We start from the raw sequence: 17412 nt of genomic DNA, 5'->3' as shown, positions 1-17412 counted from the left end.
CCATCTGTATTAAGGATGTGCTGCTGTTTGTAAATGACAAGGAATTCATAACAATATTTGTCGTTTGTTTTACGTCCTTCCCATCCAAGCACAGTTTAGTTTTGTTTAATTTCTGCATTGTAGTGTGTTCTAACTCCTTTTAGTGTGAGCTAAAGTGATTTAAGGATGTGCTAAAATTCAGAAGCAAAACCAAATGAAAAGAACATTTAAAAACAAAATAAAAAAGCTAAATGAAACAAAAGATGTCCCATGCCCATCCCTTCACTATACAGAGCAAGTAATTACAAAGAAACAATATGACTACACATACTGGTTACTTATTGATTCTAAAGCTCTAGATTTTCAGACAAATATCACGTGCCTTGGGATGTGAGAAATAAATATTGGCACTCTGTGCTGGAGAAATTGAAGCCCTCTGTGTATTCTGTGATGACTTAAGGCCATAGAAATGTACGTGTAATTATTTCAGAAGCTCCTACATCCTGCCTTCTGGTAGGGTTAGGCAATTTGGTCCTTTGAGGGGTTGCAGTCTGGCCTGCTTTTTTTCAGCCAAAGTACAAAAAATTCACCAAATGTATGCAGATGAATCTGAGGAAGATGCATTGTAGATAGATATTTTGAAAAGCAGATGGGTCTATGGCCCTCAACAATGGGTTTTGCCTGCCCCTGCCTTGTTAGGAAATACTATAATTCAAACTTCTCTAACCAGACTTACGATACATGGGTATCATTCCTTTATGTACTCAGTCTTACATACAATAAGTATAGTCATCTACCCAAGCAGCCATCATGTATTAATATCTCAAAAAAAATCTAATAACTGCAAAAGCTTAAATCTTCATAATATTTCTTAAGGGTTAAAGAATTGAAAAAAAAAGACTTATACAATTATACTTCCTGAAACTGCTGTAGAAACACACCTGACAATGGCTGTGTTTTGGCACTCTGTACCTGCATAAAAGGTCCAAATTTCAAACAAAGGAGCTCATTTACTAAGCATTTTTCCCATAGACACAGAATGGGAGAAAAGCCTTAGTAAATCAGGTCCAAAGATGGCTATTCTGCTAGGTGCAAGCCCTACTCAAACCTGAACACCAGTAATATATCTTCCGGATAATCAACTCAACCTCCAACAAAATCTCATTAATAAACTTCTTTGTGTGAGGTGTTTTAAGACATGGCCTATATGTCTCTGAATAAAGGGGTGGAGCGTGGGCAGTCCAGGGCAGGGCGTGGGCGTGCCAGAGGCCTCCATAGGGCTAGGCTGGGGGATCGTGCACGCAACCTACGCCTGCTTGGAGGCAGTCGCAACTTGTAAAATAAAGGTTAGGGGGGGTTTAGGTAGGGCTGGGGGGGGCGGTGTGACGGGGTCACTATGCTAGACTAGATAGGAAGAATAAAGCTAGGAACCAAAGATTCAAGGGAAGGGGGGGAAGGAAAATACAGCAACACCAGGCAAGAGACGTCCCTTGGTTCCTTCCCCCGGATGTTACAAGGACAGAAGAACCACAGGTGTGGGAGGTTAAGGGTGGGACTTCCCTGGAGCCAATCAGCTGGCAGAGGAGGAGGAGTTTCCACAGGATAAAAAGGACTCCCTAGTAGAGCAGTCTCAGCCTCCTGCTGGGGACCGAGGAGGAAGGATCGGGTGTCCTGTCTGCTCTGGGAGACTTCGAAGCTGGACATTCCCCAACCGTGTGAAGGACTGCCGCAACTATCACAGAGAAGGTAAGCGTGGGAACTTCTGTTGTTGGACGAATGACAAGGATACTTTGCCTGGAGAACTGCCAGTGGGTGGCTGTACCTCTGGGGAAGGGTTGAGGTCCCAGAGGTACGGAGGGAGGTGGCAGTTATGCCCAGTGGGGCCGGACTTTTGAACTATGGACTTTGAGAGGGACTTCTGAAGCCAGTGGTTGGAAAGTGAGTTGCTGGCTCAGTGGGGAAGGCATCTGCTTTCCATCCAGGTGGTGAGGGTTCACATCCCACCTGGGGACTTTTAAGATAAATATATTTAAACTGCTATTTGAGTTTCCAAGGGACCAGGGAAGCTTGGTCAAGGTTTGGACCCAGGAACGGATGTACGCACCAGGGAAAGCGTCACAGGCAGGTTAGGGAGGGGAAGGTGGGGGGGTGGAAGGAAAGTTCGCTCCGATTTGGAGTGGCCTCAGAGGGAACGGGGAAAGCCATTAGGGCTCCCCTAGAGCTTGGTGTGTGCCCACCCTGGATTTTATAACATGCCCGCGGCTGTGCATGCATGTTATAAAATTGGTCATACATTTGTGGCACCGGGTTGCGTGCACAAATGTACGCCCGGGCGTACGTCTTAAAATCCGGCCCAATGTATGCAGCTCTTTGACTTTAAAAAGTTTTAACTTTTGCAATTTTGAGGTTTTTTTTTTTTAAATATTGATAAATGATGCAAACTTGGGCAAATGATTATATCAATATAAGAATAATACTAAAAACACTTTTACATAAAGCTTTGATACCCACAGGACTATTATACTAAAATCCCAATACAGATGTTTCAGATATAATATCTCTTCGTTTTTCTGTTTGGTTGTATATGTATGTGGGGGGTTTGCTTCTAAGTTTTGTATATTACTGGGAAATACTTCCATAGCTGGACAAGTCTGGGCATTCTATGCCGCCTAGAGTTTCTTTTTAAAAAAAGCTGGTGACTAATAAAAAAGGGGCAGGGCATATAAATTCACATAAATATATAAATAATCTACATTTATCCAACACACAACAATAAGAGATAAGTGTTTAATAAGATGTCTGACAAATTATGCATTTATTTTCCTTTCAACACAAAGCAATTTGATCTTCAATCTATGTGCACAATTAGGGTCTGACGGTCAGGTGGTTATGTAGAAATATAAAGTATGTGGGTTGACTACATGCATATATTTTTAAAACTTCAGTATATGAGCAACCAAGTAACACCGCCCAGGTGTAACTTGGTTTTTACTTTGGCTAAAAGTATGCACACCCTAAAACTACATGCATGCTTTTCACTTGCTAAAAATCCACTTGGGGATTCAGTCATTCTGTTCATGTAACTCCCAAATATTTTAAAGGAAATCTGAAAACCTGGCTGTTTAGCAGAGCCTACAATGGATCTGGCTGAGACTGATTATAAAGCAACTGTTTTTTTTAATGTTGTTTTATCTCTATTTTATTTATATAAATCTATTTTATTTATATAAATAATTGTACAGTGACTACTTCATATCTAGCAAGGTCCTCTCTAAAACCCCACTCATTCTTTAATGTATTCTCTATTTAATATATTCTTTATTATTTGCTTATTTATTTAACCCCCAGTTTACTTGACCCAAGTTTAATCTCCTGTTCGATGTAATTGCACTGCTTTTGGTCATGCCTGTTTAATGTTATAATGTAAACCGAATTGATATGTAACTTTGCTACATGAATTCCGGTATATAAAACTTAAATAAATAAATAAATAAATATTATACCTTATGATGCCTGTTTTAGCAAAGCAGATTGTTGAGCCGTGTGAGACCAATTGTAAACTATCATATCTTTTATCTCGTATTATCTTTTAATTTCTTTTATATTGGATTTAACCTTTAATATTTAATTATTTTAGTTGACATTATTCTTGAAAGCCTGTAATCTTACTTCTTTATCTTAATTATTCTAGATTTTACATTACAACTATGTATTTATATTTTTTAATTTTGTAAACCGTTGTGATGGTATAATTGAATGACGGTATAGAAAATGTGTTAAATTAAAAAAAAAAAATTTACCCATGTAAAATTAATCCCTACATATTTAAGTGCAGAGCTTTTTGTTCTAAATATTTTGTTTCTATTGAATAGAATGGGTACAGAATAGATGGAAACAGCGAAGTAGTCTCTATGCTACCCTCGTACTGTGCCCAAACCATCCTCTGGAGGTACTATCTCTAAGAGTGAGAGGGTAATTCAGTTTCTGTACCTGTGCAGTCTTTGGCCTTACTGCCCAAGTCTGTCAATGGGGGTTGCCAGTCAGAACTAAACTATGGTAGAGGTTTTAGTGCTGTGGATACTGGTCCTCAGGGACCAGGAATTAAACCACAGTCATTTTACAGAGACCACAAAATATGTTTCAGATGATAAAGCCTCTGTGACGAATCTTGAGGAAGCAGGGCACAATGGGGGGTGGGGTGTCTAAAGAGAGTCAGGGGTAGTACATCGATAGGAGGGGTTGGAGTCAGGATGGGGAGATGGAGTTTCGGGGGTGGAGGAAAGAGAGAGGGGATGGGCAGCTCGTGATTGGCTGAGGAGGGGAGTGCAAAAGGGTGCCCCACTACCAGGGGCACTCCTTTTACCTCGGTTTGCTAGGCATGGTCACCAGGGAATATGCTATAGTAATGTCAATGTATTAGCACATAATTATATTGTTTGATTGTTGCTAAATTGCTGTGAGGCTGCGGCCAAAGCTATCCAATAATAAAACTTCATTCTGTTCGACAGGCATGGTGGCATTTTATTTCAAGGCACAAGGGGGTGGGGCAGATAGCATGAAGGGTGGGGAACAGAGGGGCTGTAAGTCAGGGCGAGGGGGGAGAACTAAGGCCTAACCCCTTCTAATATTGTGGTTTTGGAAACTACTGATCTGAACCAGATTTTAACTGGTGACCCAAGGGTGATAAGATTTTTAAGTTACGCCCAACTCCATTGATTCATCCAGCCCTTCCCAGAAGAAAAAAGGTAAGTGCAGAGGTGTTCTATGTTACATCCATAAGATGTAAATTTGGTACTTAGTGGAATGGGACCATGGACCAAAACCAGCTACTGACTAACAACCAGAAAAGAGTACAAATTAAATTACAAACCACATACTATTACTTTTATTGATAGCTGCCAAACCATTTTTTAAAATAAGAAAAACTTGTTGGATGGACAGACTTCACAATTCACAGTGGAATGGCCCATGTGCTTGTTCCAATGCAGATGTCAACATAGTCCATAAGAAGGGAAGGGTTGCAGTATTAGGCCTCCAAAAGCAAATTATCTGGAAGATGTATCAAGTCCCAGTAGTGCTCTAATGCACATTAGTGTATATCACATGATATACATTTATTTATTTAGATTTATATTCCACATTTCATACTTTTTTAAGCACTTCAAAGCAGACTACATTCAGGTACTGTAGGTATTTCCCTATCCCCAGAGGTTTTACAATCTAAGAGGGTTATTTTCTAAAGCTTTATCGTGTGCATTAGGCCCTAACGCACGCGATAAGGCCATATCACATGTAAAAAGGGCCTTTTCACATGCAATATAATGCAAATTAGGGGAAGGGGAGGAGTCGGGGCAGGGAGGGGGGCGGAGTCAGCGGTAGCTTCGCTACTGGCGATTAATGTTACTAACATTATCGTTGGCAATAGCACGCCAAATAGCACCACCTTTCACGATGGCGCTATTCGGTGCGAAAGCTGGCAAGTGGCGGACCGCTGTGGTGCGAAGACTGCGGGCTTTCGCAGGACCGCCACCCCCTTCACCCCCCACCCCCCGTTTTCACAGGATTCATCATTCTGCGAAGAATGATGAATCCAGACCTAAGTTTGTACCTGATACAAGATATTATGCATGGCCCTGCCCAGCTTACATCCCCATAGCAATGAGCTGCTTTGCATGTATGAATAATGCAAATGCATGCAAAGCAGCTGATTGCTAGGAAATTTGATACTAATATTTTATCACGGTCGACTGAGAAAATGGTCAGCTGGGATAAAAGAGCAATACCTCCTGGAATCTCGATAAATGTAACGTTAGAGCCCTGGACCCTAATGTACATCCCCAGGCTTTTATGTTAAATTTAAAAGGCTAAAAAAATGATAGAGTGGGGGTAAAAAATGATCCCCTTTCAACCCAGGGATATTTATTTTAACCTTTTGGGGGGGGGGGGGGGGGGCATCACTATATGTGAAATGGTTACTTTTTAAAAATTTTAAGGAATCTTGGCCACCTCGAGTGGCGGCCCCTTGTTGAGTTGGAGGTCAGCCCTGTCCCTCGCTCAACCTTTAATTTAACTGTGGAAAAGTTTTATTTTTGGCAGTGACCCTTTAAAGAGATGATGCTCCCTTGAGGTTGGGGCCGCCATCACACTTAAAGGAATGTTAGCTACGTTCTTTTGTCCTATGGTGTTTAGCTGTGAGACAAAAGAATGCATCATAGATTTGCAATGATTTTTTTCGGGGGAGGGACTCCACTGTCGCGGCAACACTCCTCTGTGATAGTGGGACCCATCATGCAAAAAAAAACAAAACGCAGTTTAATGCATCCGGAGTAATGTTTGTAATATTGTGTCAAAAGAAATGTCTCTTGATCATTGCACTGTATTGCTGTTGTGCTTTGGTGTTTGGACAGTTCTTCATAAACTATATCCTCAGTCTACTAACTGCAATATTTCTTTCTAGAAGCTTTCCAAACTGAAGTCAAGTGCCTATAAAACACTTCCTCTTTCATGTGATAACAGGCATAAGTGCTATTCATCTAAGATTAATCAAGAATAAACTCTCTTACTGTTTTAGCTGCACTTGGAGAAATATGGCCTAATTGCCATTTTATCAATCCCTGTATCCCCACCAAACAAATATTATAACAATTAGCAGTTTAAAAAGTTACAGAGAAATGATGTCAGTTTTAAGTTCAACAGCAGGATGATAACGAAGGTGAAATCTGGTCTTACCTGCCAATTTCCTTTCTTTGAGTCCTGCTACATTAGTCCAGACTAGTGGGATATCTCTGTCTAATAGCTGTTGTGAGCGGGCACTTGAGAGCATGAGCCCCTATGACGCAAAACAACCGACACAACCCCGGGGCTGGCTGTGGTCCAATCTGCAGGCACAGGCTAAGCTGAAGCTGATGACTGGAGCCTTGGGACAAACTTAAGGCTCAAGAGGCGTTACGAGCGTGGAGGTGCTGTCGCTTCTAAAGGGAGATGTGAGCTCTTGGATTGCCACGCCACTCAAGGAGGAGCCCTGAGAGCACAGCAAAAGGTGAGCTGATGCAAGCACGGGAAAACAAGGAACAGAACAAGGCTCATGGACAAAGACTCAGGAGCAAGGTACAGCAGACGAGGGTTCAGGAACAAGGTACTGTAGACAAGGTAACAAGAGCGAGGTTCTGTAGACAACAAGTCAAGAGAAAGAGCTAAGTTGAGACTGCGTCGCAGCACACCCTACACAGCCCACCCACGGGGCTGGTCGTGGATCATGCTGGAACCGACGTAGTCAGGAGCAAGGTTCTGTAGGCGACAAATCAAAAGCAAGAGTTGAGACTGCGATGCAGCATGCCCTACACAGCTGGTCGCGGACCACGCTGGAGCCGCCGTAGACTCTAGATGGAGGACGAGACCAGGACATCAGGAACATTCGAAGCAACAGAGGACCAGGACATCAGGAACATGAAGGCATCTGAAGGTACGGACGAAGGAACATTGGACATCAGGAAGATGAAGACGGAGCCGTCAAAGCAGAAGAAGATCACGGAGGACCTGGACCGAAGATGAAGACACAGAAAACTGTGAAACTTGATCCGAAGGCCTGGAGTGACTGAAAAGGAGCTCTTGTATATGGCTGCAGCAGGAAACTGAGTGGAGCTGGCTTCTGGTTGGGCCGCAAGCACTTCCTGTCGCTGGCCCTTTAAAGAGAATGAAGAGGCGCATGCTGGCACCTAGAGGAGGGCCCAGGCAGAACTATGGACAGTGGCAGTCTCTACGCACAGATGCAGAGAGGAGAAGGCAGGCTTTAGGAGGGGCCTCCAGGCCGCAGGATCACAGAGCGGCAGCGGCCTCCTGTTGCTGCTCAGGAGGGACTTCAGCGGCGGCTCCTCACCGCAAGGGGAGCTGGTTGGTGCGGCCTCTAGGCCGCATGAAGATGGCGTTGGTCCTGCCACATGGGAGGCTCTGCTGGCGGCATTTCAGCCGTGAAGAAGATGGAGGAGAGGCAGGCACTAGCAGGGATGGCTTCCCTGTTGTGTAAAGACCCCGACAGTGGCTTCAGCCGCAAAGAGGAAGTAGAAGTGGCAGCGGCGGCAATAACCATGAAAGACGGCTCCCAGCGGGTTTGGCCCTGCCATCCAGGGCAGGAAACTTCCGCGGCCTCGGGGCCGCAGGGGACGGTGGCAACAGCGGACTGCCATGCTCAAAGAGGGAGCAGGTAAGGAGTCTGCCCACATGCCATAGGCAGATTCACAACAGTACATCCCCCCCTTAAAGACCCCCTCCCCAAGCCTATCAACAGCTTAGAAGGGTGGAGGAGCACTCCATATCGTCAGTGGATGATCAAGTGTCCAAGGACAGAAGTTGGAAGATTCTTGGTGAGGAACTGTAGCGATGGTAATACCGTAGCTGAAGACATGGTGAAAAATGTCGAAGTTCCAGGCAAGACGTAGACAAGACATGGAAGACACAAACAAGCAGGGTACAGGATTGCAGGACAGCAGGCTTGCATCTCACTTTCTAGTGAGCAAGGGGCAGAGTTCAAGGGCAAGACGTCTAGGATGAACAGAAGGCATAGATGAATAGTAACTTGGAATGAGGACTGGTTTTTGTTTCAATGTAGTCAGAGCAAACGTGGCAAGTAGACAAGCATCATCTTCATGGTGGTAGCAAAGAAAAGACGGATCAGACTTCAAGCTGGATTCTATAGATGTGAAGATGGAACTCCAGGAGAGTAAGTAAGCAAACTTACTTGTGCCAGCTGCTTTTGGATAGCAGTTGTGTCAGGAGGACTGAAATGGAAGTCTGATGCACATAGTTCAGATGATGGAGAGTTGATCCTGGAGGCAACTTTGTCTAAAGATGAAGAATTCAATACCGAGGGAAGGCCCTTAGTGGGGGTCGTAGCCAGGAGACCCACAGGATCTTCACCAATGGAAACCTGAGATCCCCTCGGGAGGAACCCTTGAGGATACGAGCCGCTTGGACATAGAATGGTCACCTGGGGACAAGTGTACAATGAGAGTTCCAGAGGACATAAGTTGAGCAGGAAGTCGAAGCCAGGAGACCCACAGAATTTTCAGCAATGGAGACATGAGATCCCCCCGGGAGGAGCCCTTGAGGATCCGAGCCGCTTGGACTTAGGTGGGGTTTGCGGAAGGCGAGAGTCCGAAGGGAAGTCTGAGGCTAGGCAAGCAGCAGAGACTGAAGACAATCCAGGAGTCAAGATAGGTGGCGAAGCGAGATGCCAGAGCACGAGCCAAAGACAAGAGCCAGGAAGACGAGCAGGCAAAAATGAAGAAACTCATGATTGCTGCTTCCAGGCTTGCATGGCTAGATGAAGGAAGCCTTTACAGTTTGGTATGAGAGTGTGCATCTTGGGAAATCCATGAATATTTCAGGCATTCACAAGGTGGTGAACTTGTTCTCTGACTTGATGGTCAGTAGGTGTCGCCATGGCACTTATGCAAGAGACTGTTTGCTAAAGAGAATTGCTTCGATGACTATGAAGTTCCCTTAGGGCTGGGTTAAGAAGCCACTCACGACAGATGGAATTTCAAGAGACAGGCTCGAAGACAGTAAAGAATTTCATGGGTACACATTGAATCTCCAAACATTGCGGCCGATGGAGAGCATCCTGGCAGAAGTGAGTCACTAGTAGAAGACATAGGAGGTGGCAAAGGCTCAGTGGCCTCATTGAGCTGTACGGAAGGCTTCCTGGGATGATGAACTGAAAATAACCGCATGGGTTCCTCTGGATCGAAGGAAGTAAGGTTGCTTCACCATATGGCCTCAAGGAAGACAAGGTCTCTTCAGGGAGATGAACAGCACGGCGGTGCAGGCATACTGGACCATTGGAAGATAGTAATGCAGTCCTTAGCTTCGCAGAGAGGCTGTACAGCAAAACAGATGGCAAGGAGCCAGGATCTTCCAATCCGGATATTGGTAGCTTGGAATGCTGCGTGAGGGACGCTAGAGGACTCATGATGGCGAGCTCTGGGTGCAGGATAGCTTGCGATGGTGATCCTGGGTAGGATCCATTTGCATAGAGCGGAAGCTGGATCAAATCGTGGATTCAAAGTGATTCGCTGAGATGAGGTCAAAGTGAAACGCATGAAGGTGATGTCTGCAACGAACCGACAACTAATCCACAGCTGGAGTCATACTTGCGTACGTGGAGAGAAACTTCTGGTTGAAGCTGGCTCCATAGCAAGCACTCAGACAATGCAAGCAGGAGTGAAGTCAGAAGCAAGGAGACGAAGACAGGTCTAAGGTGCAGGCGCCTCCTGCTGGTCGTAGAACCAAAGACCTGGGGGTGATCTGGAGTATGCCTTAATGAAACGTACTCTCTGATGCTTGAGAACTCTGGTCATTGAAGGTACTGGATGCTAGATTTGGAAGCTGGGTGCAGATGCCTCCTGCGTGCATATGGAACCCAGAGAGCTGGACCACATCAAAGTGGAAAGAACGAAGATGAACTCTGGAACAGTGGCAGGCACCTCCTGCAGGTCGTGGGAACCAGACAGCTGGTAGAAGAAAAACATGGAGCAAAGAGAAAAAAAAATTTGGTTAAAGCATAGTATTAAATGTCCAGAAAGCTAGAAGCAAAATTCTGAGCCAAAATCAAGTGAACAGAAAGTCCATGAACTAAGGTGAGAGAATTCTCTGGGCAAGAGCAAGTTGAAGAAAGTCCAAAAACTGAAGTAAAAGTTTTCCAGGCAAAAATCAAGGCCAAACAAAATGTCCAAAAAACTAGAGCTCAACACAGTCACGGCTTACCAAGCTCATGGCCTTCGGATACTGTTGCGAGTGCGGAGGCGTGGTCACTTCTGATGGGAGATGTGAGTCCTTGGATCACCACACCACTCAGGGACAAGCCCTGAGAGCACAGCGATAGGTGAGCTGATGCAAGCACAGGCAAACAAGGAACAGAACAAGGCTGGAGCAAAGACAAGAAGACTGAAGGTCTGACCATCTACCGGACCTGCACACCCCAAGAAGACCAGCAATGCAATGTTGGTCAATGAACAGTCCTCCGACTATTCCAAGCCTTTTTGGACCTGCCGCGGGTTAACGGCAATAGGCGGCTGGCCGGACAGAGGACAAGGGCAGACAGAGGCCTTGGAACATGGAAGACTCTTGGTTGAAGACATAGGCGAAGACTCTTGGACAAAGACTCAGGAGCAAGGTACAGCAGACGAGGGTTCAGGAGCAAGGTACAGCAGACGAGGGTTCAGGAACAAGGTATTGTAGACAAGGTAACAAGAGTGAGGTTCTGTAACCAAAGAATCAGGAGCAAGGTTCTGTAGATAAGTCAAAAGCAAGAGCTGAGTTGAGACTGTGACGCAGTGCGCCCTTCACAGCCCACCTGCAGGGCTGGCCGCGGACCACGCTAGTCCGTAGACTCTAGACGGAGTATGAGACCAGGATATCAGGAACATCGAAGCAACAGAGGACCAGGACATCAGGAACATGAAGGCATCTGAAGGTATGGACGAAGGAACCTTAACTAACCATTAATAGAGCCTTAACTCACCATTAACAGACTCTCAGACTTTACCTTAACACGGTAAAACAACAACACTGCAAAACTCCATAACTTAGCAAATACCAAAAATTTTGTAAATTCTGTTAAACTTCCTATCGCCTTTTCTGCTCCCAGTTGTGTATTTCCCTGTTTTATTGTAACTACAACGTTATTTAGTTCAACACCTTTTAATGTTTTTTATTGTATCTTCTTTTGACACCCCTTTGTTAATTGTAAACCGACATGATGTGATACCTATCGCGCATGCCGGGATAGAAAAACACAAATAAACATTGGACATCAGTAACATGAAGACATCTGAAGCTACGGATGAAGCAACATCGGACATCAGGAACATGAAGACATCTGGAGGTACGGAAAAAGAGACATCTGACATCAGGAAGATGAAGACGGAGCCATCAAAGCAGAAGAAGACCATGGAGGATCTGGACCGAAGATGAAGACACAGACGACTGTGAAACTCTATCCGAAGGCCTGGAGTGACTGAAAAGGAGCTCTTATATATGGCTGCAGCAGGAAACTGAATGGAGCTGGCTTCTGGCAGGGCCACAAGCACTTTCTGTCGCTGGCCCTTTAAAGAGAATGAAGAGACGCGTGCTGGCGCATAGAGGAGGGCCCAGGCAGAACCATGGACAGCGGCAGTCTCTATGCACAGACGCAGAGAGGAACAGGCAAGCTTCAGAAGCGGCCTCCAGGCCGCAATATCACAGAGCGGCAGCAGCCTCCCATTGCCGCTCAGAAGGGACTTCAGCGGCGGCTCCTCACCACAAGGGGAGCTTGTTGGTGCGGCCTCCAGGCCGCATGAAGATGGCGTTGGTCCTGCCACGTGGGAGGCTCTGCTGGCAGTGTTCCAGCCACAAAGAAGGTGGAGGAGAGGCAGGCACTAGCAGGGATGGCTTCCCTGCCGTGTAAAGACCCCGGCAGCGGCTCCAGCCGTGAAGATGTAGTAGAAGTGGCAGCGGTGGCCATAGCCGCGAAGGAAGGCTCCCGGCAGGTTCGGCCGTGCTGCACAGGGCAGGAAACAGCTGCGGCCTCGGGGCCACGGGGGATGGTGGCAGGACTGCCACGCTCGAAGAGGCAGCAGGTAGGGAGTCTGCCCGCATGCCACGGGCAGATTCACAACAGTGGAGCTGAAGACTTAGAACGGGAACACTTGTAGACTTGGAGCAGGAACACTCGAGACTTGGAAGTGGAACATGAGACTTGGAAGAAGAACAAATGAACCAGGAACTAGGACATCTCTAATGAGAATCAGCAACCCATGCTGGTCTCTGGGGTAGCCCTCTGGCTGCTCCATAAGCCCTTTCTGATTAAATGCTTAGGAACAGTTGGAGCATAAGACCAATGAATGCTGAGGACTCAGGACACTGACAAGACAAGGCTGAAAGCTCTGAAGACATGGGACATGACGAAGGTTCTGAAGATTTGGAATAAGACAAAGCCTCTGAAGGCTTGGAACAAGAAGAGGGCTCAGGACTTGGAACAGGCAGATGGCTGGAACAAGAATTCCGGAAACCAGAGACAAGACTCAGGAACTTGGAACTCAGACTCAGGAAATTTGACTTGGAACTCAGAACTTGGACTCAGAAACTCGGACTCAGGAATTCAAAACTCGGATTCAGGAACTCAGACTCTCAACCCAAGGAAAATGAATCTGAATAATTGAACCAGCTGAGGACTTAGACTGAAGAATAAAGAACCCAGAAGACAAAGACAGGAACACCAGACTTGGACCCCATGTGACGAAGACAGGAACAGGAGACCTCTGGAACGCAGGAGACAAAGACAGGAGCACCAAACAAGGAACAACAACAGGAACTCAGAGGACCTTGAAGGCCAGGAACTCCATGTAAGACCACAGGACTTAAAGACTGTGAAGGCAATGAGGTAGCATTTGAAGAGCCCTTTTATAGGGCTGACAGGAAGGACATCATCTGGAGGCATCAAAGGTTTTTCTCTCTATGGACTCTTTAAATCAGGAACTGATGCACATGCGTATGTCTAGGGGATCCTGTCTCAGTGACGTTGGTGATGAGGGAGGAAGGTGGCAGCTTTCCAGACTGAAAGATCATGGGTCATGTTGGCAGCATCTCTCAGCTGCAGGAAATGACAGCCAGGCCCAGGCAGCGTCAGGTACAGCAGCACTTTTGGCCACGTAGGAAGGCAGAGGCAATGTCAGTGGCATCCCAAGGCTGTGAAAGGAGCATAGCAGGTGTCCAGCTGGCAGTAAGGCCACTCGTGGGGCCCTCCCACAAGTGGTATTGCAACAGTACCCCCTCCTCAAAGTCCCTCCTTCCGGCCTCTTTGCTTTGGCTTTGGAGGAGGCATAGTTAATCCCTTACCAACAGGGACTGAGGGGCAAACACAGGATTCAAAGATACTTGATTACAGTACTGAAACGAAGAACCATTCAGGTCAAGCTGGACAAAGACATGGCTGCAGACTTGGATGAAGATATGGCTGTAGGCATGGACAAAGACATGGTTTAAAACACAATGAAGAGTAGAACCAAGGCTGAAGAATTTGAACAAAAATTTGGGGACAGGTACCTCCTGTGGGCCACAGGCAAAAAAAAAAAAAACTCAGGAAAGAACGAGTCAAAGCATGGAAGGCCTGTCGTGAGAACATGTTTACGGCTCATGGCCTTTCCAATTTGTTGTGAGCCGGTGCTCGATAATATGAGCCTCTGTGCCGTGACACAACCCCGGGCTGGCCATGGTCCATGCCGCTGGTGGGTGAGCACATCCAGACATGGGCTAGGTTGAAGCTAAAGTCTGGAGCCTTGGGACAGACTGAAGACTGAAGTGGAGCTGAAGATTTGAAACAGGAATACTTGTTGACTTGGAACTGGAGCACTTGAACTTGGAAGAAGAACAAATGAACCAGGAGCTAGGACATCTTTAATGAGAACCAGCAACCCATGCTGGTCTCTGTGGTAGCCCTCTGGCCATAAGCCCTTTCGAACTAACCCCTTAGGAACGGCTTGAGCATAGGACTGACAAAGGCTGAGAACTCACAAAATTGATGACAAGACATGGCTGAAGGCTCTGAAGACTTGGGACACGACAAAGGCTCTGAAGACTTGAACAAGATAAGGGATCAGAACTTGGAATAGGTAGATGGCTGGAACAAGAACTCTGGAAACCAGGGACAGGACTCAGGAACTTGGAACTCAGACTCAGGAGCTTGAACTTGGAATTTGAAACTTGGAGCTCAGGAACTTGGACTCTAAAACCAAGAATGAGGACTCTGAAGACTTGAACCAGCTGAGGAATTGGAATGAAGAGCTCAGAAGACAAAGACAGGAACACCAGCCTTGGACCTCAGACGACAGAGACAGGAACAGGAGACCATTGGAACTCAAGAGACGACAACAGGAACACCAAACCAGAACAAGAGACCTGGAACACAGATGACCTTGAAGGCCAGGAACTCCATGGAAGACCAAAGACTTAAGGTCTTGCAAAGGCAATGAGAGAGTATTTGAAGAACCCTTTTATAGGACTTGCAAGAAGGATGTCATCTGGGGGTGCCATGGGCTTTTCCCATTGCGGGCCCTTTAAATCAGGAAGTGAGGTGTGTGCGTGCCTAGGGGATGCTGGCCTCAGCGATGTCGTCAGTGAGGAAGGAAGGTGACAATGTTCCAGGCCGCAAAGATCACAGGTCACATTGAGGGTGTCTCTCAGCCACAGGAAATGTCAGTCAGGCCCAGGCAGTATCAGGTACAGCAGCGCTTCGGGCCACATAGGAAAGCAGAAGTGGTGTTGGCAACGTCACTGTGAGCTGCGGCGGTTGAAAAGCACCTCACCATCAGGCGCCAGCGAGCGGGGAGGCCACCTTCCATCCTGGGCCCCCGCAAGAAGTGAACACCATCTTAAATAAAAAAAAAAAAGAAAAGGAACTATCATCAGGAGGTGAGGGAAATGGGTGACTGCGATGTGTGACCACGCCCCTCCCCCGACGTCACTGTGAGCTCTGGCGGCGGTTGAAAAGTGCCTCACCATCAGGCGCCGCGCGCCGTGCGTCGGGCGCCGAAGGGGCGCGACAAAGGTGCTCTCCCCTTTGTGCACCCCTTCGTGCAACCCTTTGTGCTTCATTTAATAATTTTTCTTTTATGTTTTCTGTTAAATAACCTTTTTTTCAAGTTTCTACCTTATGCCTTTGTTAACAACTTTATTATATATGTTCTCTGTATTTGACTATGGAAATATTTTTTTCTGTTTTATGTAAACTGGTATGATTTGCATTTTAATGTAAGAATGTCGGTATATAAAAATTATAAATAAATAAATAATCCCAAGGCTGCAAAAAGAGCAGAGCCGGCATCTAGCTAGCATTGGTTGATTGAGGTCAATCGCAGGGTCCTCCCACTAGCAGTTTCGCAACAATAGCAGATTGAGACGGAAACACACCCTTTTTCAGTGTCATCATCGCTCCATATATAGATTGTTGCTGTACCGGCAATAGTATTCTTATATCAAAGCAATGGCAAATACCAACTGCCCCTAAAACACAACTTTAGGAACAATAAATAGAGACTTCATTTGTCTGCAGCTTTTCATGTGAGAAACATCTAAAAGCTAAGTGGAATTGTTAGCTTATTTAAAATATCTGGGCCATGTACAACCTTTGTCTATATTTGTCTTAATGTGTGTCTTTAGGGGAATACTTTTAATTTAATTAAGAAAAAAGAGCAAAAGTCTATATTGTGGCTGAATAAAAAAAGAAAGGCAAAAACAAAAAGCTCCTTTTCTTTTAGCCTTGTCTTTAGGGAGGTGCTCTTTTTAGCAAATTAAATTAATAGCCATAAGACTGGTGTCTTCATGCAAGTCTTTAAGCATATATTGGAGTACTGATTGCTCCACAGTGGAATAGAAAATTTCCCAGTAAGTGCATGTCAAGGAAAAGGTATGTTTGCTCATAATCTGAACTGCTCATAATCTCCCTTCCCTTCTACTCACCCACCCCTGGGATTGCTCATCTAATTAGGAACATATTTATTAAATTTGATAAGTTACATTGTAAATCATATTCAAAGTGTTCCATATCAAAATAAATTCACAAAATATCTATTATTCAATGTAATAACTGTGGTGTCTTTATGTTAAGGCAAACCATTTAAAATTTTAGAGCTTGCCCCATTTGTCTGCAGGTCTCTTCAATGAATAAGGTGTTGATTCAACTCAAATTATAATTAGAATCATGGAAATGACGGCAGAAGAAGACCAAACAGCCCATTCAGTCTGCCCAGCAAGCTTTCACACTTATTTTTCTCATACTTATCTGATACTCTGACCACTGAGGTCAAGGCCCTTATTGGTAACTTTTTCATTCTAATTTGCTTCCACCCCTACCATTGATGTAGAGAGCAGTGCTGGAGCTGTATCAATGTGAAGTATCAAGTCTAATTGGTTAGGGGTAGTAACTGCAGCAATAAGCAAGCTACTCTCATGCTTATTTGTTTACCCAGCCTGTGCAATTTAGCACTTGTTGGTTGTTGTCTGAATTTAAATCCTGTTTTATTCATTCCCCCTGCCATTGAAACAGTGAGCTGCGCTGTATATGTATTCAAAGTGAAGTATCAGGCTTGATTGGTTCAGGGTAGTAACCACCACAACAAGCAAGCTACTCCCACATTTATTTATTTACCCAGACTATGCAATTCAATCCGTGTTGGTAGTTGTCTGAATGTAAATCCTCTAATCTTCATCCCCCCTGCATTGATAGTGAAGTATCAGGCTTATTTGGTTTGGGGTAGTAACCACCGCAACAAGCAAGCTACTCCCACGCTAATTTGTTAATACAAATCCTTTTTCCCACATTTCTTCTTGCCTTTGAAGCATAGAGCAATGTTGGAGTTGCATTAACCGTGTAAATGTTTATTGAATAAGGGTATTAATCAC

General features: G+C 45.4%; 1 long non-coding RNA gene across 1 annotated transcript in view; it reads left to right on the top strand.

Moving 5' to 3' along the window:
* The first annotated feature begins 1638 nt into the window (after positions 1 to 1638).
* The window catches only part of LOC115091625, a 67170-nt gene continuing 51396 nt past the window's right edge, over positions 1639 to 17412 (top strand). The window contains exon 1 of the long non-coding RNA XR_003856786.1: positions 1639 to 1725. This is a non-coding gene — a long non-coding RNA (uncharacterized LOC115091625). The remainder of the gene's footprint in view (positions 1726 to 17412) is intronic.

Source organism: Rhinatrema bivittatum, chromosome 5 (assembly GCF_901001135.1).
Source record: "Rhinatrema bivittatum chromosome 5, aRhiBiv1.1, whole genome shotgun sequence".
In the NCBI taxonomy this organism is placed as follows: Eukaryota; Metazoa; Chordata; class Amphibia; order Gymnophiona; family Rhinatrematidae; genus Rhinatrema; species Rhinatrema bivittatum.
Note: the sequence above shows the minus strand (reverse complement) of the source record. Positions and strands in the feature narration are given on the sequence as shown.